This window comes from Pan troglodytes, chromosome 9 (genome assembly GCF_028858775.2).
Source record: "Pan troglodytes isolate AG18354 chromosome 9, NHGRI_mPanTro3-v2.0_pri, whole genome shotgun sequence".
In the NCBI taxonomy this organism is placed as follows: domain Eukaryota; kingdom Metazoa; phylum Chordata; class Mammalia; order Primates; family Hominidae; genus Pan; species Pan troglodytes.
Window position 1 is genome coordinate 33,015,072 of NC_072407.2, and position 26,182 is coordinate 33,041,253.

General features: G+C 34.2%; 1 long non-coding RNA gene across 1 annotated transcript in view; it reads left to right on the top strand.

The window, feature by feature from the left end:
- The window catches only part of LOC134807339 (uncharacterized), a 171,162-nt gene that overhangs the window by 106,848 nt on the left and 38,132 nt on the right, over positions 1-26,182 (top strand). The window lies entirely within an intron of this gene.

Consider the following 26,182-nt stretch of genomic DNA (forward strand, 5'->3'; position numbering starts at 1 on the left):
AGCAACAGGAAGTATACAGTCTATAAAGGAAGCTGATGCAGACTAAGGCATAGCCAAGAACCTAAAAGAGCAAGTCTAGATACTGGTGACAACTTTGGAGAACATGTATTCAGTTGTTCCCAAAATCAATCATTGCTAAGAAATTTTAGCTACATCACATTAAAGCTTGTTTTTGCCCAAATCTGTGGAGATGGAAAGTTTCCTATCTCTCACAAATGAAAGAGTCCTGCCTAAAACATCATTTCCCTCCAAAAACATCTCTTCAATTCACTCAGCACTGAAAAGCGTATCATTTAACTGCCATCTGTTCCACATTGTAAAAAAAAAAAAAAAAAAAAAGGATACTTCAGACTTGTCTGTCTCTATTGCCTCTTCTTGTTGACCTTACTCTCACATCATATTATTATTTATTTTTACTATGTTCCCTATATCCTCAAAAGTTATTGGCATGATAGTAGGCACTTTTCTACATTTCTGTATTTCTTGTATAGAAATTTTCACCCATACTGTCTGTAGCTCATTATGTATTTACTAGGAGTTATTTGTATTGATTAGATTGACATATCCTTCTTTTTTTAGTTGTATAAAATTAAAGGCTATAAGTGCAGTTTTGTTACATGGATATATTGTGTAGTGGTGAAGTTGGGCTTTTATTGTAAACATCAGCAAAATATTGCATATTGTGTCCATTAAGTAATTTGTCATCCCTCAACCCCTCCCACCTTCCTACGCTTCTGAGTCTCCAGTGTCTATTATTCCATACTCTTTGTCCAAATGTACACATTATTTTGCTCCCACATATAAGTGAGAACATGCAGTATTTGACTGTTTCTGAACTGGGTCATTTAATATAATGGCCTCCAGTTCCATCCATGTTGCTACAAAAGACGTAATTTAATAGATATATGTGAAATCTGGTCATTAATTCTTACCTTTAAGCTTACTGAAAAGATAAAGGCCTAGTAAGTTGAGACTGGAATTAAAATGAATATCTTCATTATGAGTGAGAGAGACTTCAGAAGCACAGTGCCCTAAATATCAAGAGATGGCTCTTCCTCACCTGCTAAGTCCTTAACATTTGTATTTTGTCCAAAATTAATTTTTAGAGTACTAAAAGGATAACAGTTTATTGATATATGTTTTGAACTTTAAATCTCATTGTGTATCCAATAACAAATTGCTTGTTATTGTTAATAGTTATTTTAGTAGAATAAAGGGGTCTATATATTATTAGTTATTTAGTAGAATGAGGGGGTCTCTCTCTATATATATATCTCACACTTTTCCTTGAGACATATTCTTTTTCTCTTCTCTCCCCTTTTTCTTCCTCCTCCTCCTTCTTTTTGTTGCTTAACCTAAGGAGGTACTTTCTTCCAAAGAGTCTTCCTTAAATATGCATTGTATATAAAAGGAAAAAGCAAGTTCCTGTAAAAAACAAATGGTGAAACAGCAGTATTTTTCCTATTCGTATTTTAAATTCTGCATAATTTGGATCTCAATGAGCTGCTATCATATACAAACAGCCTGGACCCTTGAGATGTACTAAAACAAAGAAAATTTGCTCACATTATGATTGTTGATGGATGACTTAGTGTATGACAAGGATTCTTTACAATACAGTGAAGATAATTATAATTGAAGACACAAAGCAAAACCTGCTTCAGCTAGGAAATTCTTCAGAGGCACATGTTATTTTTATGGATCTCCTCACGAAGGGGCAGGCCATGTCAATAACTAACATTTGCTATTAAAATATGAAATAATCAAATAATATCAATCTTCAGGGAAATATGTTTAACTGCTTAATCAAGTTTTGCTTTAAACATTTTCCCTAAAAGTAAGAATGTATCATTTTTAAAATCCTGAGGCAGTTTGTAAAGTTGGTTAATGGGTAAGGAAATGTTAAGAGAACCACATTTTTTAAAGAATAAGTTATCTGGCCGGGCGCAGTGGCTTACGCCTGTAATCCCAGCACTTTGGGAGGCCGAGGCGGGCGGATCACGAGATCAGGAGATAGAGACCATCCTGGCTAACACGGTGAAACCTCATTTCTACTAAAAAATACAAAAAAAAAAAAAAAAAAATTAGCCGGGCGTGGTTGCGGGCGCCTGTAGTCCCAGTGCCTGTAGTCCCAGCTACTCGGGAGGCTGAGACAAGAGAATGGTGTGAACCCGAGAGGCGGAACTTGCAGTGAGCCGAGATCGCGCCACTGTGCTCCAGCCTGGGTGACGGAGCAAGACTCCGTCTCAAAAAAAAAAAAAAAAAAAAAAAAAGAATAAGTAATCTTTTCATTGTATGTAAATTACGACAGCAAATTAAGTCCAGAAAAAACATATAAATGAAAGGAATAAGAAGAAAAAATAGTTGAGATGAATAGGATGAAAAATTAAGTGAAAGTGTGGCAAAATATATTTATTTAGTGGTATGAAATGCAGTCCCTTGTGGGAAGGAAGAGTTTAGATAGAAATCTAGAGAAAAGGGAAACAGGAATACATTGTATTTCTCGTCAACCTATGTAAAAGATACTGTGATGAGCCATGCTGATCTCCCTTCAGGACTGCAGGAATTATGCCCCCAGCTGGCAGCTCTTAACTGTGAGTCCTCTCTAGAAATTGCCTAGGCTGGAAAGGGTTCCCTCAACCTCAAGGTAGTAAGAGCCTGTATCCCATGGTAAGTTGACTCGACTCTAACTCCTTGATCCAATGCAAGCCGACTCTGGAGGGCTGCTCTAGTTTCTCTGTGGGGACAGCTGTGGCGTTTGTCAAGACTGAATCAATTTCTATCTGCCCAGTTCTGCTTCCTTCCTGTCTCTTCCCCTCCACAGGTGCTGATACTGAAAGTATCCCCAAATAAATTTTACCTCAAACTCTACCTCAGGGTCTACTTCCTAGAGAACTCAGCTTGTAACAATCTGTGAAATTATTCCTTTGGTTGCTAATGGTTGTTGAGTAAATATTATTTGTTAGGGACCATGTATGTGTACTCTCTACATGGATTATGTCATTTGATCTTCCCAACCCACAAGGGATGTACTATTATTGTCCACAGTTTTCAGCTGAGGAAACTGAACTATAGTGAGGTTAAATCATTTGTTCTAGGTCTGTGGGTGAGAAAAGTTGGAGTTTGGAGCTGGAGTCTACCACACTGTCTAGGGAACTCTACAGGGAGACCAAGTTCCTAACAAGGAGGTAATGAGAAAGCTTTAGGAGTATTGACCCTACAGCGGGAAAGAGTCAACATTCAGGAAGAAATGTAGAGTCAAATTTAAATAGGTGCTTGTAACTCTCTTTGAATTCAAAACAATTAAGAAGGGCAAAAGTTGAACAATAATTAATAAGAATATCTAGTTCTGTCTGAAATTTAGAGATTTTAGTTTTTAAATCTTGAAATATAGTCTTCTTCTGAGGCTACTTCAGGTGATGACTTTTAATAGAAATATTAATTTCTAATATAACAATGTAGGCTTTTTAATTATAAAATTTAAGGTTTGAGGTAGCATCTAATCTAAAAGAACTCAGAAATGTTATCACTTAGTTTATCTCAGTATTATCATCTGCTAGAGAAGAAAAGGTTTCTTTTTTAAAAAATAAAATTTCCTTAATGTATCCTTCTAAATATAATATGTAGTTATGATTAAAAACAGATGGAAATATAAGGTCTCAGAAAATATAAATTTTGTTATGCTTTTTTAAAATATTTTAATTGTTTTTATTTTAATTGCTTTTTCTTTGTTTAATTCTGTCATGTTTATTCTTCTCCATATCCCAAGTGCTCTCTAAAGAAAAAATAGCAGTAATACTACCAGGATTTCCTCCTTCCAATGCATCCTCTCTTGAGCAGTGACTCAATTTCTTGCTCAGAAATGGTGCCCCCAGCCATTGGTGGCTCAGGTTGAAAATGTGAGTCATCTCTGATGTCCATCTTTACCTCAGACCCCACTTCTGGGCATTGTAAAATTATTAAAAATATATCCAGAGTTTTACTATTTCTTATTACTTCTTCCCCGCCACCCCAGTACAAAGACACCATTACCTCTTGTTTTTTAAAGCATGGTGTGATCATACTAGAGCTTTATATTCTTTTAAAACTTAATTATATAATGGATATATATCTTTATGAGCACCTAATATATATTTCAATGGCTGCTTAATGCCCTCTTGGGAAAATGTACTCCCAGTTTGAATGATGAAAGGGACCCTAAAGTCAGGGGTCACTTAGGGAATGTCAACTGGCTCTGTGGATCCAGTCTACCCAAAACAACAATACTTGGTGGAGTCCTAGTATTGGAAAGAAAGAAAATTATTTTGCAATGAAACATGTACATGGGAAAGCTGAGTGTGAATTCTGAACATGGATTCTGAGGCACTGTAGTCAGATATATGATGTCATAGTGTCTCATGGCACTTATCTTCATTTAAGAATATTTCTGCTCAACAGACCGGATTTGAGTGTTTTCAACCAAGAAATACTTGTTTCATTTCCATGCTTGAAACCCCTGGATGGTTTCACATCATTCTTAGACTAAAATCTAACTTTTCTTGAGATATCGACAGGACCTGACTTACCATGGTTTGACTTATGATTTTATAAGTTTATGATGCTGTGAAAGCAACTGTCCTTCAGTACAACATTCAATGCATTACATGAAATATTCAGTGCTTTATAAAATAGGCTTTGTGTTAGATGGTTTAGCTACACTGTAGGCTGATATTAGTGCTCTAGGCAAATTTAAGATAGGCTAGGCCAAGCTATGATGTTCTGTATGTTAGGTGCATTAAATGCATTTTCAATTTATGATAAGTTGATTGGGATGTAACTCCATCGTAAGTTGAAGAGCATCTGTAATTTGTTTCTAGCCACCTATTCTGTCTCATTTTCTACCACTTCCACCTTGCTCCAAACTTCAATCTACATGTTGCACTTGTTTTCAGTGCCTGGAACTCACCAACTCCCTTGTAACATAAAGATCTTTGAAGATGCCATTCCCTTGACCAATCTCTCAACTCTGTTTGTCATTTTAACTCCCATTTATCATTCATGGTTCCTTTGAGATGTCATTCTTTTCAGAAAGCCTTCTCTGAAACACAGACTGGTTAAATTTGGCTAACATGAAAAACCCTTTTAGGACCCAAGTCTCTTTGGGGGCACTTGTGTTGGATGCAATCAAACAATAACGTGCACAGTTTTCTATGGAGCATGTATACATTTAAATGAAGTACATACCTGAAGACAGAAGTAAGGAAGCCATATGTGTTAAGTTGCACGAGGACAATGAACATACCTGTTGCTTTCTAAGATCTGTATATGCCTCACAGTGTTCTCTAGTACATAGATACTTGGCTTTTTCAAAAATCTTTGGACAATTAAATTTAATTACTGTTTTTTTTCTAGTGTATGTACTGCTGTAATGATTATATGGTTACAAAACAAACACTTGCATTTTCTAGTTGGGTTTATTTCCTAGCATATACTAAGGAAATACTTATAAAAGGTGAATAAGCCCTTTCTGGGCTGGACTTTTTGATAAAATAATAAAATTGTGTGATAATGAATACTTAATTTAAAAATACTTCTCTGAGCTCTCACTTGATTGTGGAGACTTATGTAAGTAAAAGCATTACCAACCTAGGAAGTAAGGGTGGCTAGCTGGGTTTGATTTCCTTCAGTCTTTCAGGAAATGGCAAAATGTTCAACCTTTTGAGAGAACTTAACTTTATGTTCCTGTTTTCAGTGCTGACACTGCTAAGAATGAATCATTAAATGTGAGAGGAAGGTTAAAGAAAAAATGTTTAACAAACTGTACTTTTCCAGTGCTACATTTAGAAAAAAATTGTTTTGAATATTGAATATATTTCAATAGCCAGGATATAATGACCATATATGTACGCATACATATCAATTGTTGGAATTTATTTATAAAAGCTTTTTTTTTTCTTTTTTAATGTGGAAATTCAGAAAGTACAGGTACAGATTCGTTACATGGGTAAATTGTGTGTTACTGGGGTTTGGTGTACAAATAATTTTGTCACCCAGGTAATAAGCATAGTACATACCTGATAGTTAGTTTTTTGACCCTCACCCTCCTCCCACTCACCACCCTCAAGTAGACCTAGTGTCTGTTGTTCCCCTCTGTGTGTCCATGTGCAGTCAGTTTTTAGCTCCTACTTATAAGTGAAAACATGTGATATTTGTTTTTTTTTGTTCCTACATTAATTCACTGAGGATAATAGCCTCCAGTTGCATCCATGATGCTACAAAGGGCATTATTTCATTCATTTTTTTTATGGCAGCATAGGATTCCATGGTATACATGTACCACATTTTCTTTATCCTGTCCACTGTGGATGGTCCCCTAGGTTGATTCCATGTCTTTGCTATTGTGAATAGTACTGCAATGAACATACGGTTGCATGTGTCTTTATGGTAGAATGATTTATTTTCCTTTGTGTATATACCCAGTAATGGGATTTGCTGGGTTGAATGGTAATTCTGTTTTCAGTTCTTTAAGAAATCTCCAATCTACAGTAGTTGAAATAATTTACATTCCCACCAGCAGTGTGTAAGCATTCCCTTTTCTCTGCAACTTCATCAACATCTGCTATTTCTTGACATTTTAATAATAGCCTTTGTGACTGGTATGAGATGGTATCTCATTGTGGTTTTAATTTGCATATTTCTGATGGTTAATGATGTTTAGCATTTCTTCATATGCTTGTTGGCTATGTGTATGTCTTCTTTGAGAAATATCTGTTCATATTCTTTGCCCATTTTTTAATCAGTTTGTTAGCTTTTGGCTTGTTAATTTAAGTTCCTTGTAGATTCTGGATATTAGACCTTTGTCAGATGCAGAGTTTGCAACTATTTTCTCTCATTCTGTAGGGTGTCTGTTTACTCTGTTGATAATTTATTTTGCTGTGAAGAAAGTCTTTAGTTTAATTGTCCATATTTGGTTTTGTTTCAGTTGCTTTTTGAGACTTCGTCATAAAATCTTTGCCATGGCCGATGCCTAGAATGTTATTTCCTAGATTTTCTTCTAGGGTTTTTGAAGAGTTAGGTCTTATATTTAAGTCTTTAATCATCTTGAGCTAGTTTTTGTATATGGTGAACTGAAGGAGTGCAGTTTCAGTCTTCTACATATGGCTAGCCAGTTATTCCAGCACCATTTATTGAATGGGGAGTCTTTTCCCTATTGTATAATAATGCTTACAGAATCAAATTTTGGTGGCTGAAATTAATTATTGAGAGGGTGGGGAAGATTTTTCTGTGTTAGTTAAAGAATTAGAAATTTCTAATAAAGTGAAATAATGAAATTTATTACATAGCTCAACAAGAGGATTCAAACTCAGCATAAGAGGGAGGAACTACTTCATCTCTTTTATACCTTCATGAGCTTTGGTTGCATGAAATAATAACCTTAATTATACAGAATTCAACTAAAAGAAGCATTCGAGTATGTGTTCTGAGAGTTCCATTTTGGAGAAAAAGGATGAGAAGACCATCCAATTAAAAAATATGTATACACAGTTCATGTTGTTGACAAGTAGTTTAAGCCTTGGGTATGTATCACTATTTATGTATTTTATGCTAGACAATGATAAATAACACTTGGGGCAGTTTATTGTTTTAATTAATATAATTGAGTGCCTAAGATGTGTCAGGTGCTGTGATAAGCACTTTGGATTAAACGGTGCCCAAAATAGATATCTCTGTCCTCAGAGTTAAGATCTATCTAGTGGAGGACACAGACATGGGAAAAATAACTTTCTTTTTTCAAATTATGTAAATTATAACTCAGATAAGCACTGTGTGGAAAGTTACATGATACTTTAAGAACATATAACAGGGGTGTTTGACCTAATTAGGAAGGTAAGAGAAAGCTTTCTTAGTGAAGGCATGGTAGAATAGTGAGATGAAGAATGATGTAATACTTAGTTTAAGAAAGAAAGGAGAAATTTCTAGGGAAATCAGTTTTAATAAAGTTGTTCTTTGCTATTGCACTCTATAAAAATGAATATGCTGAAGGCATGAAAACTTTTGATTTTTAAATTTTTAATTATGACTACATAATAATTGTACATATTTATGGGGTACATGTGATATTTTGTTACAAGCATGCAATGCATGATGACCAAATCAGTGCAATTGGGATATCAATCTCCTCGAGTATTTATCATTTGTTTGTGTTAGGAACATTCCAATTACACTTTTTAGTTATTTTGTTTTAGTTATTTTTGAAATAAATAACAAATTACTGTTACGTATAGTTGCCCCATTGTGCTAATGTATACTAGATTTTATTTATTCTATTTAACTGTATCTAATATTTGTACCTATTAACTATCAATTTCTTCACCATTCCCTCTCTGAAATATACATTGTCAAAAGATTTTGGGTACCATTTTGCCTTTTGATATATATGTATATATTTGCATACACTGTATTTGGTTTATTTTAGCAAAATCTGATGATATTAAATATATTCCTCTAAAGTTTATAGGTTTTTGTTTTGATTTGCTTTTGTTTTTCAGCTTATAATAATTTTGGATACCTTTCCTTGCCAACACTTATGGAACTTTTTATTATTCTTAATAGCCATATAAGATTTTATTCCTGCATCTAAGATTGTTATTTAATGATCCATCTAAGGACAATATGGTTCATTTAATTTTTCATAATTATCATTGGTGATGAATAAAACATTCTTATTGATTGTGGGGTGTTTCTAAAGAGTATGGTAGAAATGTTAGGTCAATGGATATGAACACCTAAAATTTAGTATATTTCAGTATTGCATTCTAGAAGTTTGTAATATTCCCATATACTTCCATGAATAAGGTATACGAGTATCCATTTTCAGTTTTGTTTGATAAAATTACATATTGATATATTCTCTCTCTTTTTGAACCACTTTATTGAGGTATACTTGACATGTAAAAAGCTGTACATATTTAATGTATACATGTCAATGAGTTTAGAGATAAATATATACCTGTGAAACTACCACTACAGTCAAGGCCATAAAAATATCCATCACCTTCTAAAGTTTTCTCCCACTTCCTTTATTACTATTAGATTTTTTGGTTAGACCCCATATAATATCTACCTTCTTGGCAATTTTAAATATGCAATACAGTGTTGTTATACACACTATGCTTTATAGTAGGTCTCCAGAACTTATTCCTGTTGCATAACTGAAACTTGATATCCTTTAACCATCACCTCCCCATTTCTTCCTCTCCCCAGCCCCTGGCAACAACCAATCTATTCTCTATTTCTATGAGTATGACTATTTTAGATTCTATATATGAGAGAAATAATGCAATACTTGCCTTTTGTTTGTTGGCTTATTTTACTTAACATAATGCTCTCCAGGTTTATCTTAGGTGTCACAAATGGAAGCATTTTCTTCTTTCTTGATGATGACTAATATTCTGTTGTATGTATATACCACACGTTCTTCATCCATTCATCCATGATAGATATTTAGATAGTTTCCATATCTTGGCTATTGTAAATAATGTTGCAAAGAATTTGTGAGTGCAAGTACCTCTTCTACATTTTTTGAATACATACTGAGAAGTAGGGTTGCTGGATCATACAATAGGCCTAATTTTAATATTTTCTGTTGTCCATAATGGCTGTACCAGTTTTTATTCTCACCAACAGCATACACGTGTCCCCTTTCTTCACACCTTTGCCAGCACATGTTACCTTTTGTCTTATTTGTCTTTGTATCAATGATTTGTTTGAGTTCCTTATATATTTTGGATATTAATCCCTTATTAGAATTATGGTTTGCAAAGGTATTTTTCTATTCTATAAGATGTCTCTTCACTCTAATTATTGTTTCTGTTGCTGTGCATAAGCCTTTTAGTATGATATAATCCCATTGGTCTATTTTTAAAAATTCTTTTTGATGCTATTAATTGTCAATGATATGCCTTTCTTAATTTCTTTTTCAGATAGTTTATTGTTAGTGTATAAACATGGAACTGTTTTCTGAATGTTGATTTTGTATTCCACAACTTTACTGAATTTATTTATTAGTTCTAACAGTTTTTGGTGGAATTTTAAAGATTTTCTCTACATATGGCCATGTCATTGGCAATAATTATGTTCAGTTTTTTAATAATCAGTAACATTCATTTTGATGCCCTTTTTTAACAAACTGATTTATCACTTTTAACTTCACCTCTAAGTAATATAGAATAAGATCACTTGTTTGATTTACCAAATTTGATGTAATTTTATGGTCCAAACGTGCCTTACATGTGCAATACCCCAAACCAAAACATCTTCAACATTTAAAGGAGATACAGCATTTTCAAAAGTGAGCGCAACTTAGTATACAGAAAGACTATATATCCTTTATTTGTGTAAGGAAAAAAAAAGAACGGTATAAGTGAATATTATAGTACACTGCTAGTGAGAGTGAATTTCAGCACCTCCCATTTGAAGTCATACACAGATGTCTAAAAGAACAATAATCTATTTACAAAGATCTGTAGGGAATATATTATACTATATTGAGTAGAGCACTTATATCTCTGGGATATATTGAGGTTTTTCTTTAAACATGTCATCAATTTTTCTGAGCCTTCTATGAATACTTGAGCAAAATACATCTGTTGTCTTTTAGGTTTTATCTATTCATTCTACTTTAGTAATCATATTGCTCTTATCCTTTATGCCCTTTAACTTAAACTGGAGCAACATGTTCTAATGAAGAATAAGCAAATCCACAAGTGACATATGACACATTTTTTTGGAGTGTTGATATCATTAGAAAACTCTGGTAACTTCTTAAAGTTTTATTTTGAGACACATCACTGCTATGTATACTTAATAACCCTGAATAAATATTTCTGCTATATACAGATATTACTTTTGTAAACATCTACTGCTCTTGTATCTTCATGAACACTTTATTTTCGCATTTCAATTTTCTTTTCTCTTTTAGTGCTTTATTTTTGGCACATAGATATTTATTAACTTTTAGATTTATTTATTACGTTTACTTCAGATATATTGATATATTTGGATATATATTAATAGACTGTATCAATTTTTGGTGTCCTAATTTTTCCTTTGCCATACATTCTAATTTACCTATTAAATGTAAATTATTCATCAAGGCATGTTTACCAATCCTTTTATATATGACTAGTTTTATTTTCCTTTAGAACTGCATGTAAGTAGAAAAGCGGGAGGTAGTCTATTTCAAAAGATTATGCTTTAGAATAGTGGAAGTAAATTTTTATATTTATCTTTTTAAATGTGCTTATTTTATGGCCTTCTGCTATTTTGTTTTCTTTTCTTTTACATCGTTTCTATTTTCTTTCTTTAATTCTTTGAATTTTTAAATATTCTTAGGAGGTTAGGGCAGTAAAACCTGTTTTCAATTGTGCTGTTAACAATCCTTATGTTTTACCTAATATATTGTTAAGACTATATTCATCTAATTTTAAATTAAAAACAAAACGTAACTTTAGGCTTTTCTATATAAAAGATGGGAGATTATGCACTTTTAAATTATTTGTTCCCAGCCCAATTTATTCTATATTAGAAGTTTTGGAATTATGTAGTAGATTATTTTTTCTTTCATATACAAATTGCTATTATTTTTAAATTATTAATAAAGTTATGTATTTATTCAGTGCTAATGTACCTCCCTAACCCACAGTACTGACAAACTCATGCTTATGTTTTTATTTCAACTTCTTTCAGAAAACCTGACTAATATGTTTAAAGTGCTTAGGTAATATATATTTTGAAAATTTTATATGAACTACTTTTTTCTTGTGTATTCAAAGATTCATAATTATAAAATGACATACAATTTTTGGTGTGTTAATACTTTTCCTCAAACCTATTATAGTTCTTTGTTTTATTGTTTTTGTTGTGGAGCAAATCAGAACAATCTGTCAATGTCCCAATGACCAATACTCAAACAATCGGAGAAAGAAAATTAATAACAATAGTATTGCCTTATAACACATATTCTAAAATAAATATTTACATTTACTTGCTGATAGAAAGAAATAATTGACTAAATAATTGGGTATAAGGAACATCTTTCTCTTACATAAGAAGCCTAACAAAAAATAAAGAATTAATGAGAGAAATAGAAAGCCTCATTAGAATTTAGCAGTAATAACAGTCAGGCAAGATCTACCAATGGTTGCTAAAAATCAATGAGCATAAGTATGAGTAGAAACAGGATGTTTGTATAGAATCAAAGGACCTCCCTTAGGATATTTATTAATTTCAAAGAGAAAAGGAGTAAACTTAAATTAGAGATATCTGGCAGACAATACCTTAATAAAGTGATCAAATTTACTATCACCAGTAAAATGACATACTAATAATGTGGTTCCTGATATCATATACTGATAACCCATCACTTTTCTGTTACCTTTCCAAATGTGCATAACTTCACATTAATAATGAGAAATCATCAAACAAGTCCCCAGAATGAGAGACTTTACACAAAATTACTGAGCAGTACTCTCAAAGTTGTCATCATGAAAGGCAAGGAAAGACCAAGGAGCTGTCACAGATTAGAGGAGGGGGTAAGGAGATAACTATTAATAAAGTTAATGTGGAATCCAGAACCAGATTCTAAGACAGAAAAAAGTATACAAATTTATGATATGTTTAAGGTTAATTTGAAGATAAGAGAAACCTCATATAAGAGAGAAAATGCTGAAACACATTTTCAAAAATAAAGGAATGGTGTGCTATGCTTCAGCCTGGAAATATTCTATATCATAAAGATGCCAATTTTTCATCTTTTTCCATCTTCCATATTTTCAATGAAATTCTCCTCCAAATCTCCAGATAATTTTTAATGAAATTACCATTAATATGTGAAAATTAATCTAGAAGATCTAATGCACAAAAATGGCAAAACACATTTTGGCAAAGAACCTGAAATAAAGGAGAAAAGCCTAGTCTTAACACATGAGGAATGAGTTCTCAACAATACTGATCAATAGGATACAATGAAGCTGTCCTTAAAATTCTGGAAGAAATTCATTACAATTTAAGATTTTCATGGCAGTATTGTTCATAACCATCAAAAACCAGAGACTCTCTAAATGAGCAGCAACAAGAATATAGATGAAATTAATTTTGGTATATTCAAATAATATAATCTACATATCAACAATACTGAAAAAAAACCTCTCACACTAATGGAAAAGATAAATTTCATAAACTTAATATTTAGTAAAATAAAACAAAGATATGTACTGTGTGATTATATTTAAATAAAACATGTTAGACATAGACATTAGGATAGCAACTACCTTTGGAGAGAGGGCTGGGTTCATGATTGGGAGATGTTAGGAAGAGTTTCACTTTAGCTGGAAATACCCCATTTTCTAACCTGGGTTGTTGACACATAGGCATGTTCACTTGGTGATCATTTATTGAAATGTATACTTAATGATTTATTCAGTTTTCTGTATGTATGTTATAGCTCAGTAAAAAGTATTAGCTGAAGATACAGAGTAATAAAGCTGTGACCTTTCTAGTTCTAGATCCTTGAGGAATTGCTACACTGTGTTCCACAATGGTTGAACTAATTTACACTCCCATCAACAGTGTAAAAGTGTTCCTATTTCAGAAATACTGTTTGACCCAGCAATCCCATTACTGCATATACCCAAAGGATTATAATACCCAAAGGATTATAAATAATGCTGCTATAAAGACACATGCACACATATGTGCATTGTGATACTGTTCACAATAGCAAAGACTTAGAACCAACCCAAATGCTCATCAATGATAGAAGGATAAAGAAAATGCACCACATATATACCATGGAATACTATGCAGCCATAAAAAGGGATGAGTTCATTTCCTTTCTAGGGAAATGAATGAAGCTGGAAACCATCATTCTCAGCAAACTAACACAGGAACAGAAAACCAAACACCACATGTTATCACTCATAAGTGGGAGTTGAACAATGAGAACACATGGACACAGGGAGGGGAACATCACACACCGGGTCCTGTCAGGGGGTTGGGGGGATAGGGGAGGGATAGCATTAGGAGAAATACCTAATGTAAATGATGGGTTGATGGGTGCAGCAAACCACCATGGCATGTGTATATCTATGTACCAAACCTGCACATTCTGCACAAGTATCCCAGAACTTAAAGTATAATAATAATAATAATAATAATGATTGGCAAATGTGACCTACACATTTGCAAAGTAAAGGATGAATATCCTTTTAAAGCTTTATTTAAAAAAATGAAAATCTATTAAATGGCTTCTTCTATTTGAAAATAAAAGTAATTAAATAAAAAAAAGCTATGACCTTGATATAAAGCCCTTCCTAAGGAATGTGAGAATTGCATAAAATAAGATAAATAATTTTGACCCTACAAATCTGAAATCCTCAATATTATAAAAACAGATAAAAGACAAGTGGTACACTGGGAAAATATTTGTCAAAATAGAATAAAACATTAGATTATTATCTGGATTATACAAATTTCAAATATATTTTAAAAAGAAAAGGCAAAGCAATTCATAGATAGCGTTAAAGCCTATGATCAAGTAACTCACAGAAGAAATATAGCAGAGGCCTCGCATGGTGGCTCAAGCCTGTAATCCCAGCACTTTGGGAGGCCAAGGCAGAATGATCACTTGAGACCAGGAATTTGAGAACATCCTGGGCAAGATAGGAAGACTCCATCTCTACAAAAAATAAAAATTAGTCCAGCATGGTGGCTTGTGCCTGTAGTCCCAGCGACTGGGGAAGCTGAAGTGGGAGGATCACTTGAGGCCAGAAGGTGGAGGCTGCCCTGAGCCATGATTGTACCACTGCACTCCAGTCTGGGTGACAGAGTGAGATTGTGTCTCAGAAAATAAATAAAAATAGTTAATAAAGAAGTATAAAGGAATGACTTCACATTTAGTATTACCTAGAAAAATGCAAATTAAAATGCATATTAGATTTAAATAAAAACATTACCAGTATCATATGTTGGCATATATGAGGGGAAATACATAAGAGTATAAATATGTACAGCCTTTGAGGAGGTCAATGTAATAGTACCTGTGCACAAGTATTGTCTTTGGCCCAACCACGAACTGTTTAGGTGCCTCACCTATGAGGTTATACATGCATACTCATGATTAATCATGTACATGCATTTTAGGTAACGAGGAAAAATTGAAAATAATATAAATCTACCAATTCATAAAAAGTAATGCAACCTCTGATGTATCCACATTGTAGAGTTTCAAGAATATGATAATTCTACATCTAATAACATGAAAAGATCCTTAAGTCATATTAGGAAATAACAATAGTAAGTTACAGAGCAATATATCTAGTTGGATTGTAATTCTTTATAAAGAAATAATTCTTCTTATTTCTTTATAAAAGAAAATAAGCTATAAGTATACATGAGCTTTTATGTGCATTCATGTGTCTGTTTTATTTTTGTTAATGTAAAGGAAAAGTTCTAGAGAAATAAACAAGAAAACAATTACAGTGACAGTTCTAGAGAAGAAATTAAGAGGAAAGACTTCACAAGGACTTTCAATTTTTACCTCTTGTTTAAATTTTTTTTACATAAAGTCTCTATCCTGCTTTACATAAATAACTAAAAGGAAGAAAAACAACAATAAAGAACCTCAACACAGATGTGATTCATGTTTTTTTATTGTAATATTCATGTTTTACAGTGCCATTCTTTGGCAGTATACTGAAGGGGTCAGCATTTGCACAAATACTTAGTCATTCAGTAATACAAGAGATACGGAGGTGATAAATGAAATACTCAGTTGTTGCCACAACAAGGCAGTCTTAGTGAAATCACGTAGGAAATGCCAGAAAGACAGCTGAGTGTAGACAAAACACTAGGAGAGAATACAGACACAATCAACATTTCCATGGCCCTTACTGTGTATGTTTTTCAATTCTTCTAATTATTCTTCTCTCTGAGGGACACATTAAAAAATGAAAGTAGTTTCTTACCACAAAGAAAGTACTTTAAAAAGCTATGCTAGATTGCTAAATATGGATTTTGATGAGTATCTAAAAAATTCTCATGGCCAAAGCATATTTATCTGAGCATTCAGTATATGTGTTTTAATTATATTAAGTGAGATTTCTGAACATCTGACATCTGTTTACTAGTCAACTCTTAATTATTTGAGCATAACAATGTTAAATGAAATGTTTTAAGGAAGCTGTTGGAACTCTGCAGTTCTAAGTGCGGTCCTAACAAATTCATAGGAAAGCCTTAGAACCCATCCCTGCACTCAGACACAATGGAGTCCACTTGCTCTTTGTTCTTCCCTTATTTCCTTGTTTTCTTGAATTTGTCTGCTTTTTCTTACCACCTCTCCTTCAGTAATGGTGCATTATTCACCAGGCCCTGTGTAAGACAATGTTGGCATCTTATAATCAGAGGAGTGGGTCTGAAGTTTTTTATTCAGAGACCGTGTACATAGAGATATTTAAAAATCATTTATTTCTCTAATAAAACAGTCTATCGTAATTGCTGTTTCTGCTATCATATTACTAAGAATACAGGGCCAGCAGGCAGAAAGCTTCACTTTGAAACCCAGCTTCCCTACCTGTGACACTTACTGGCTCTGTGGCTTATATTTTCTTTCTAAATGTCAGCTCTATGTCTAGTAATATTCTGGCCCTGTATCCACAACAACAGCAAAGCATAATGTTCTCAGTGTGTTTATCCAGATTCCAGAAGGCTCAAACTTTGTTTTTCTTTAATAATAATGATGATGATGGCTAATATTCATTGATATCTTACTCTGAGCCAAGCACTGCACTAAGCCCTTTATATGGATTATCCTATTTAATGCATACAATTCCATAAGGAACATATTATTCCATTTCCACAAATAAGAAATCTACAGATTAGAGAAGTTAAGTAACTTGTTCAAGGTCACATAGCTAGTAAATGATAGAATCCAAAGCCAAGCTCTTAACAATTACAATATTCTGATTCAATTATTTCCTGAGTGGTTTCCTTCCCCCACCTCACAGGTTGCCTGCCCAGCCTGTTGCTAAACTATGTCTGGCAGAGGATATCTCTTTCACCCCTGAGATGGAAAACCAGTATCTTTGCAGCCTTTTTTTTACAACTACGAGCTTATGTGGTGGTTAACTTTAAGTGTAAATTTGAGTGAGTCATGGGATGCCCAGATATCTGATTAAACATTATTTGTGGATGTGTCTATGAGGGTGTTTCTAGAAGAGATTAACATCTGAATTGGGGGACTTAGTAAAGTTGATTGCCCTCCCTAATGTGGAGAGACATCATTCAATCTGTGGAAGGCCTGAATAGAACAAAAAGGAGGAGCAAGTTTGGATTCATACTCCCTCTACCTGATTACTTAAGCTAAAACATCAATATTTTCTGCCCCTCAGGATCCTGGTTCTCAGGCCTTCAGACTTGGATTAAAATGTATACCATCAGCCCCCTGGCTGCTGGGCCATTGAATTGCGCCCTCAGATTTTCTGTCTTTAGCTTGCAGATGGAACATCATGGGATTTATCAGCCTCCATAATCATGTGAATCCTACCTTATAATAAGTCATGTCTATTTATCTATCTAGTTATCTATTCTATTGGTTTCGTTTCTCTGGAGAAGCCTAACTAATACAGCCTGCTTCCCACTTCCTTTTGAAAAAACACTAACCACCATCAGGATGCTTTAAAGGAGTAAAACAAAAGCATGCATTCAACAAATGAGCTTCTACTAAGTGTCACACACTATTCCAAGGAATGCAGATATAGAAATAAGAAAAACAAGGTATCTGGCTTACTGGTACTGATAATGCCAGAGTGAGAAGACAGGAAATAAACATGTAAATGATTAAGATAATTTTTGAAGTGATATATGCTTTGAAGAAAGTAAAACAGAATGATAAAAGTAAGTGACTTAGGGAAGGCTACTCTACTTTGCAAAAGACAAAGTAATACACCTGTAGGGTCTTTGTTGAATGGAATATGCTATGTCCACACAATGGATTACTAATTAGTGGCAAAAAGTAACAGGAGGATCTCCAAATGATAAGAAATGGTTGCCAGAATGGTTTGTTACTTGGTATATATTTGCTTATGATTTTAAGAAAAAAAACAGTGGTTATATAAAACAGAAAACTAATGAAAAGGGTTATTGATAGGAAAGGAGGAAAAAGATCTGATTGGAAGGGAATGGAAGGAAGATTTCTGTAGAAATCATTCGTATATAATTTCTACTATGGAAGACAGATTTTTTCATAATTTAAATACATTTATTTATTCTAAAAATAGTCCTGAAGATTAAAAAGTTCACTAAGATCTTTTTAAAACAATTAAATATTAAGTAAATACCATCCATACTAGCTCCTTACTAATTTTCAAACATGCCGATGTTATTGGTGCCTCAGGGCTTTTGCATTTAACATGGTCTACATGGAGTAGTCTTCCCCTATTTCCCATAGCTTGCTCTCTCACTCTGTGAGGTTTTTGATGGTATTCCCTGAGTAACCTGTCTAGAGTAGCAGCAGCTTCGTTTTTCTTTATGATGTTTATCACCATCTGCCAAGCCATAAGATACAGAAGTTAGACTGGAACACCAAGGAAGAAACTGATAATGTTTAATGGTATGTTTTCTTCTCTTCTTTCTAGGCTTAAAGCTAGCTTAAAGCTAGATTATATTTTCCAGCCTTCTTTGCAGTTAGGTGTGTGTAGCCAACCATGTGGGTAGATTACATTCTTGCCAATTGAATATAAGTAGAAGTGATGGCCATCCAGTTGCAGATTTGACCCATTCAGTTACTATACCCAGTTCCCTCATTCTTACTCTGTCTCTCCATGTACCACTGAATAGAGAAGACCCAAAAATTTAGATAGGGGTGGAGTTTCCAGAGCAAAGCATCTTGGGGCTGAAAACCTACTGGAGAAGGGTCCCTCTACTAACTATCCTATGTTTTCCTGGGACACAAACAGAACATAAAACTTTATGTTAATTCATTGTATTTATCAAAGTCTATCTAAACAGAAGAATGGAAATCACTTGAAGTATTTACAGCAGAAGAAAACTAACTCAAGGAGTTAGTTAGATAAAGGGAAAGAGAGTCAAATATAAGATAGATAAACCAGAGTTGAGTATCAGCAAGGAACTACTACCATTTTAGACAAAGACGGATAAAAGGAAGTGTTGTGTTCTTCTAAGGAGGTAAAAAAATACCTACATATGGTGGCTAGTGATCTGTTTACATAGAGTCACCATGTCATTATTTCACAGTTTCACCAGATGACAATAATAATAACAAGCTAGATGTGGAATTTTTGTAGGTAATATTCTCACTGTTCTCTGTAAAAAAAAAAATTGTCACCAGGTCTGAGCTTCAGAATGAAAGGGGAATATCTGGAAGGAGAAGGAAGAAAATCTGGTTTCAGACCAAAATGGAACTGAGTCATAAAATTTGCATACTGAAAGTAATGACTTCAATTTGTTCCCTAAAACTGAAACTAATCAATATCTGTTATATAAGTATAAATCTCACCTAAAATATTAAAATTAAGATAAATATATACAATTATGACTCACCTATAAAATATTAAAATAAGTAGATTAATGATGATGACGACTGTGATGATGATACAAGGTATTATTATGCCACACTTTAAAAAAGTATTCTCACATCTTTCACGTTGGATTGACCTTAAAATAGCTCCTCATGTTAGCATGGCTGAAATTAGCAATAAGAAATGCCTTTCAGTCTGTTGCCACCCTAGTTACCTTTTTGGGGCATGTTCAAATTAGTCAGTGTTCCAAATAATGAATAACATCTTGAAACGGACACAACATTCCTGATTCCTAAGTAAGGTATGGCATGGCAGTGCTGTGACTTCCTTGATCTGCATATGCACTAGTAGATAAAGGCAATATACCATAGTGCTGACAACTAGACTTCACAGGCATGAATTCCTGCCCTGCCAGCCATTGGTGATGTGACTTCGAGTAACTTATTTCTTTGTTTTTTAATTTCCTTTTCTGAAAAGAAAGTGCATCCTGGTAAGAAGCATTGCATTTTGGCAGTTGGGTTGTAACAGTCTTTACTTAAGCAACTCTTTTTCCATGTGCTTTCTCAAAGGAAAATGGGAATCTCATCACTCAGAATAAAAGTCTATAAAAATCAAGTTTCCAAATGAATGCAATGATCCATGATGGAAGCAATCATTATCTTGGGTAAAGATTAGATAGACAATGAGTCTTTTTTTTTCTACAATTGTAGGTTTAGGAGGCCCTGTAACTACATTCCTGTGTATTATCCATTGCTTTCCCTAGTGTGAATTATTGATAATCGTTTTGTTGTACTCTTCTATGGAATAATTAAAGTTTATAGGCAAAACAAGTATTCCCAGAACTTGACAGCTATTGAGGGGGTGGGACATGTATATACAGAGTTAGTGGAGTGGAGAGAACAGCTGTTTCTTTAGTAATGCCCTATGTGAGATACTGGCTTCATTACATTTACTGCCTTTGTAAACTTAATTAACAAACATCTGCATCCTACTACCTATTCCCCAAGGTTCTGACATTTTCCTCATATTGAAATACCTTCATTTTTATTGATTGAACATTCCCCAGGCAGTTCTTCTGACAAAGTTACCAATTGGTGATATGTCGGCATAAAGCAAAGACTAAAAGCTATACTTTCTGAGGCCTTAATTCGTTAGAATATCAGTGCAATTTTTCTAATCATGGCTTATAGGAGAAAACTGGGTACATCACATAGTTTTCCTTCCTTTCTTTCTTTGTGTCCAATCCCACAGATGTCAGCAAAAAATTCAAGATCACTTCCATGTCTGTAGTGCATGTCTAACTAAGTTTCAGATCAATTCAGTTTGAGTTTTAAAAATAACCAGTGATTCACTATGCAGATCTTAGATGTATTTTTATACTCCCAGGCATATTCCTTTGTCCCTTTGGTGCCCCTTCAAAAACCACCCAGGGTTTGATCTTCTTCAGTAATGGCAGATTTATTGCTGTGATAACAAGGAATGGGGAAATCTGTCTGCTTCTCCTTCCTATAAATGCGAGGACCTAGAGGTGGATTTTGATGGAGCTAGACAAAAATTATTTTACCTCCTAAAGACCTCTGGTGGGTGGGATTGTGGGCAAAAGATACTGTTTCTAAAAGCCCTCTGAACTATGCTCATTTCTCTTAAAGTTATTTCAAAGGACATCCCTAGCAACCGACTGATTGCTCAGCCTGTATTATCAATGGCCTATGTAGGTGCCATGATTTAAATTGGCTCCCTGGCTTCTCAGGATGATCGTTAATATTTTCAAGGAATACAACCCCATGCCAATGGAATACTGTTTGGAAATGGAAAATTACAGACATATAGGTAAAAAAAAATTCATTTTTATAGAAAAAATGTTCTTTTAATATGCTGCGATTATTTTTAGATGTTGAGATGAGAGCATGACTCACCACCTTCCATTTCTTCCACCCCTTATGCCGGCCCCCACTCATCTTTCCTGACACATCGTGATGATGAAGGGAATGACAGCCTGTTCTCCACAGTGTGGTCATCACCACATGTTGCAGCTGCTTTGGGGAAAATACAGGGTGCTCTATTTCTTGGCTACAGATCCCCAGATTCAACGTCACTATTCTGTGGGTCACTGCACACTGTGACCTAAAATATATCCCAAAAGGCATTCAATTGGAGCGCCTCTTTCTAGTGGTTACCAATCAGATTTAGAATATCAGGAATCTGGACTCAAATGTGGCCTTCACCCCTTAGAAGTTGATTAACACTAGGTGAGGTTTGTGATCTCTCAGAACATATTTTCTACAAAGAAATGAATAATACCCACCCAACAGGGTTATGTGAAATACTAAATGAGATCATGATTATAAAGAATTTTGCACCAGGCTTTGCATAGACTGTTCAAGCCATTGTTGTCAGAATAGTGAATATCATCGTTGTAACTGTTGGAGCTCAAAACATGATGCCCCACAACATGGCAGCTTGACAATTGAGAAAACCACAGAAGCAAGAAGGTCACTGACTTTCTCCCATCTTTCCTGCCTGAAACCTGACTATAAAGGCTTTCTCTGACCTATTTTGCTCAGGAAGAAGGAACGTGATAAAGAGACACAGGAAAGAACGTGAACAAACAGGCCTTGCTGAAGGCACTCTCCACTCTGCATTCCTTACCATTAGATCATACCCCTTTTTGTCCAATCATGTTTCTCCACAACTATCCACTTATATCATCAGATTTAGCATAAAAAATATACAGTTTTTCTTGGGTCTTTGGGCCTTCATTTCTGAAGGCTCCCAAGTCAGATAAAACTTTTATTAAATAAGTTATGCTTTTCTCTTGTTAAGCCGTCCTTTGTTATTGGAGTATCAGCCATGAACCTTGCAAATAGTGAGGACAAGGCATTAAATTTTCTCTTCTACATAATCATAGTGATTCCAACTTCAGCTGTTCCCATTTTTTTCAACTGCAAAATTAAAATATTCCTGTAGCATCCACTAGAATATCATGAGACTAAATTTCTACATCTTTATATAAGCATGGTGTGCATTTATGGGTAGGGTCTTAAGAAAATCCAAATCATTATTACTGTGATTGAGATTTAAATTGAGGGGGCAGCTATTTGTTTTTTGATATTGAGAGAGCCAATTCCTCTGCCATTTGATTTTTTTTCTTATGCTTAAGAGACAATTATTTATTTGTAGTCAATTTTATCAAGCCTTAGGCATGATTCATATTCTGTCCCATCCCCAGCCAAGATGCCTGCCCACCTGCTCCCCCACACTCCCCAGTTCTGTCTCATTGCAGGCCCACTGCTCGTATTTTCAGAATTACGCTCTGCCAACTTCTCTATTATTCCTCTGCCCACCTTACTCCTTACAAAAGTAGTCTTTCCTTAGGCTAATTTCTCAGACTGACCAGAAAAATAATGACCACTGCAATGCACACTTTTAAAAATGTAAAAGAAGCAACAGAGCAGTGTTCAAACTCTTGTGTACATCATTATCCTTCACTTGTCACACCCCCTACCCTGAAAAATCTCTGGTTTTCATTCCTCTTACACGTGGGTAGACACGTGTTAAAATTTCTTTGTCAAGCCAGACAAGGAACAAATAATTATTGTAGTGGGATTATACCAGATTATTATTTTTCAGATGGATTTAAGCTTTGCCGCACACAGCTCTCCTTTCTTAGTCAGACATCATGCTTCTTGATATAAGCTTTAAAGTCAGAAAGTTATGGGAGATGTTTCAGGAAACGAAAAAGAAATACCCATGTTGATTTGTCTGGTGATCCCTTCTTTTCTCACCTCCTTTTCTCTCTTGGCATAGAGAAAGGGAAAGAAAGAAGATTCTCAGAACTAGCAACATATTGAAAATGAAATTGGCAAACTGCCCTCCTTCTTAGGGGAAGGTGAAAATATCAGTTGACTGTTAGTGATTCAGAAATGAAATTTCAGTATATTTAAGTCTATTTTAGAAAAAGGGATGGAAAGCACAGCTAACATGAAACAATTTAAAGAAACAGGTTACTCTGGTACCTACATTGGTATGGATATGTGGTGAAATGAAGGAGGGCTATGACCAAATATAGCTTTCTTAACTGCTGTTACTGGTGCCCAGAATCCAATCCATTTGTAAACGTTGTCCTTAAAAGTGAGTCTACTTTACTCCTCTATCAAGACCTGATTAAGATACCCTGAGTCAACAAAAGTTCAAAATGATAAAAATGTGTTAGTGCCCACCATCCCAGACCTGTCACATAGAATCCAAATTAAACATAATACTAAACCTAAAACCACAAATATTAACTGAGTTTCCTTCTAAAATGAACTTTTCTCATTTTATTGGTATTTACCTTAGTGGTACCGTAAATATGGGCTTAGTGTACAACTTTGCATTATTTCAAAGTTGAACATATAAGGTGACAAGTTGTGCAGTAGTTGTAAGTATACGGCTTTAGGGTAGAACTTTGCTATTTATTGAGAAGCCTGGGCAATTTTTCTTAGCTTCGGTTCTTTTTTTTTTTTTTCCCATGTAACATGCAAATAATGGTACAGTATAGAGTTGTCATGAGGATTAATGAGATAATGCTCAATACATCTTAGCTCTTTTTATTCAAATTATTTGAGTTCTAATGTCTTAATTAGGTGACCACAAACAATGTGGCTAAATATTTGGTTGGTGCAAAAGTAATTGCAGTTTTTGCAATTAAAAGTAATCGCAAAACTTGAATCACTCATATTTCTTCAGTAAAAAAAGAAATGAATATCTGCAAAATGGGGTTAATGAGAGAGTATTGTGGAGAGGTGGAGAAAAAACACATACTTTTAAAAGAACTAAGTCTAGCACATAGTAGACCTGCAATAAATCTTGGTTCTCTTTTACTAGCATACCTCACCAGCATCTTAGTATTGATGGCTTTTTAAATTTATTTTTTCTTACTCTGAAGTACAAATTATATAAGAGTTACTGAAGGAAGGGATGGGGAGACAGTCACAAAATCAGGAAATTCTATTTTGCTTCAAGTCACCCTGATGATTCAGAGTTACTTTACCAAAAAGAATTTAGACTGGACAATCATGGGTACAGCTTGGGCTCTTTCTCACTTTGGCTGGAATTTCACAGGATTTTTAAGTAGAGAAATAGTTTCATGCTGGTATACAAAATTGAGCCTGGAATTAATCAGCAAAATGAAGATATGAAAAGGACAATTTTCTTCATTGCATAGTCTATAGGAAATTTGAATATTTAGTCAAACGACGGGTTTGTCAGTACAAATGGATTGTCTTAATTATATCCTCATTTTCTCAATGGTTTTATAGTATAACTGAATTTTATAGCAAACTTACCACTTCCAGGTCATGTTCTAAATGCTATGTTTTAGGGATATATTGTTTAACACATACTAATTTATGTGATGCTTAATAAAATTTGTCTGACAGGTATTATTGTTTTCTTTATTTTATACATGATGAAATGAGGTACAGAATGATTTACTAACTTCCTTAAACTTCTGGTGTCAAGATACAATTCCAGTGCACAATTTTAATTGCTTTGCTTTATTTCCTCCCTATAGAATGGGCATGAAAATAAGAGTTCATATATTCAACCCCATTTAGACTTCTGAGCCAAAAAATATTTTTAATTGATGGGGGAAAGGCATTGAAATCTCCAAATTCCAATAATAATTTTCTAAGCAACCAAAAATAGACAAATATATAAATTAATAATTTTAAGACACTGGACATCAGGGACTGAAATACAGTGAACCCTGTGGGATGGGAGACAAATGAGGAGAGCCAAACAAATTCCTCAGGTTACAAATTTGAGAGTATCTGGGTCATAGTACAGGGAGGAGAAATCCATGTGAGATGTAGAGGACTCCTTAGTTTAGGAGACAAAGCAGAGAGTCTGGGCAGACAAAGGGAGCTAGAATACAGGACAGGGTATGATAGAGTGTGCATTGAAAGAGAGCTCTAGGGAGCTGATTAGGGTCTTTCTCAAGTATTTTGCTAAATATTGATGAGTTACACATGTATGTGAGAAAACTACTAAGGACTGGAGAAAGAACTACCCAAAAGGATTAGAGGTAACAATGTCTAGCATTACACAGGACAAGGAAAAGTCCCTGTTTATGTCACTCAGATTGAAAAAAAAATATGATTCACAGGAAATTGGGCACAGTACTCAAGAAGGTCTTGCCTCAGTGATAGAGTGTAATTATCTCTAGAATGAGCATTAATCCAGAAGCTACTAACATATCATTAAAGCAAGACATTACAGGATCAAACTGTCTTTCCAAGTAACTTAATTGCATTATAGAAAAAGCTCACTGATATTTATAGGAATCAATAATATTCAGCACAAATAAAGTAAAATTTATAATGCCTGGTATTTAATCAAAGTTTACCAGATATGTAAGAAAATATTACTTAGAAGGAGCAGAAAATCAATCAATTGAAACCATTTTAGATCTGAGCCAGATGTTAAAATCAGCTTTAAAAATAGTTATTATAGTTGTATTCTGTGTGTTAATGTTAAGTAGGAAAATAGAAAATATAAAAAGTTTCAAGTCAAATTTTGTGAGATGAGACCTACGATTTGTGATCTGGGATGTGATTAATGGCAAA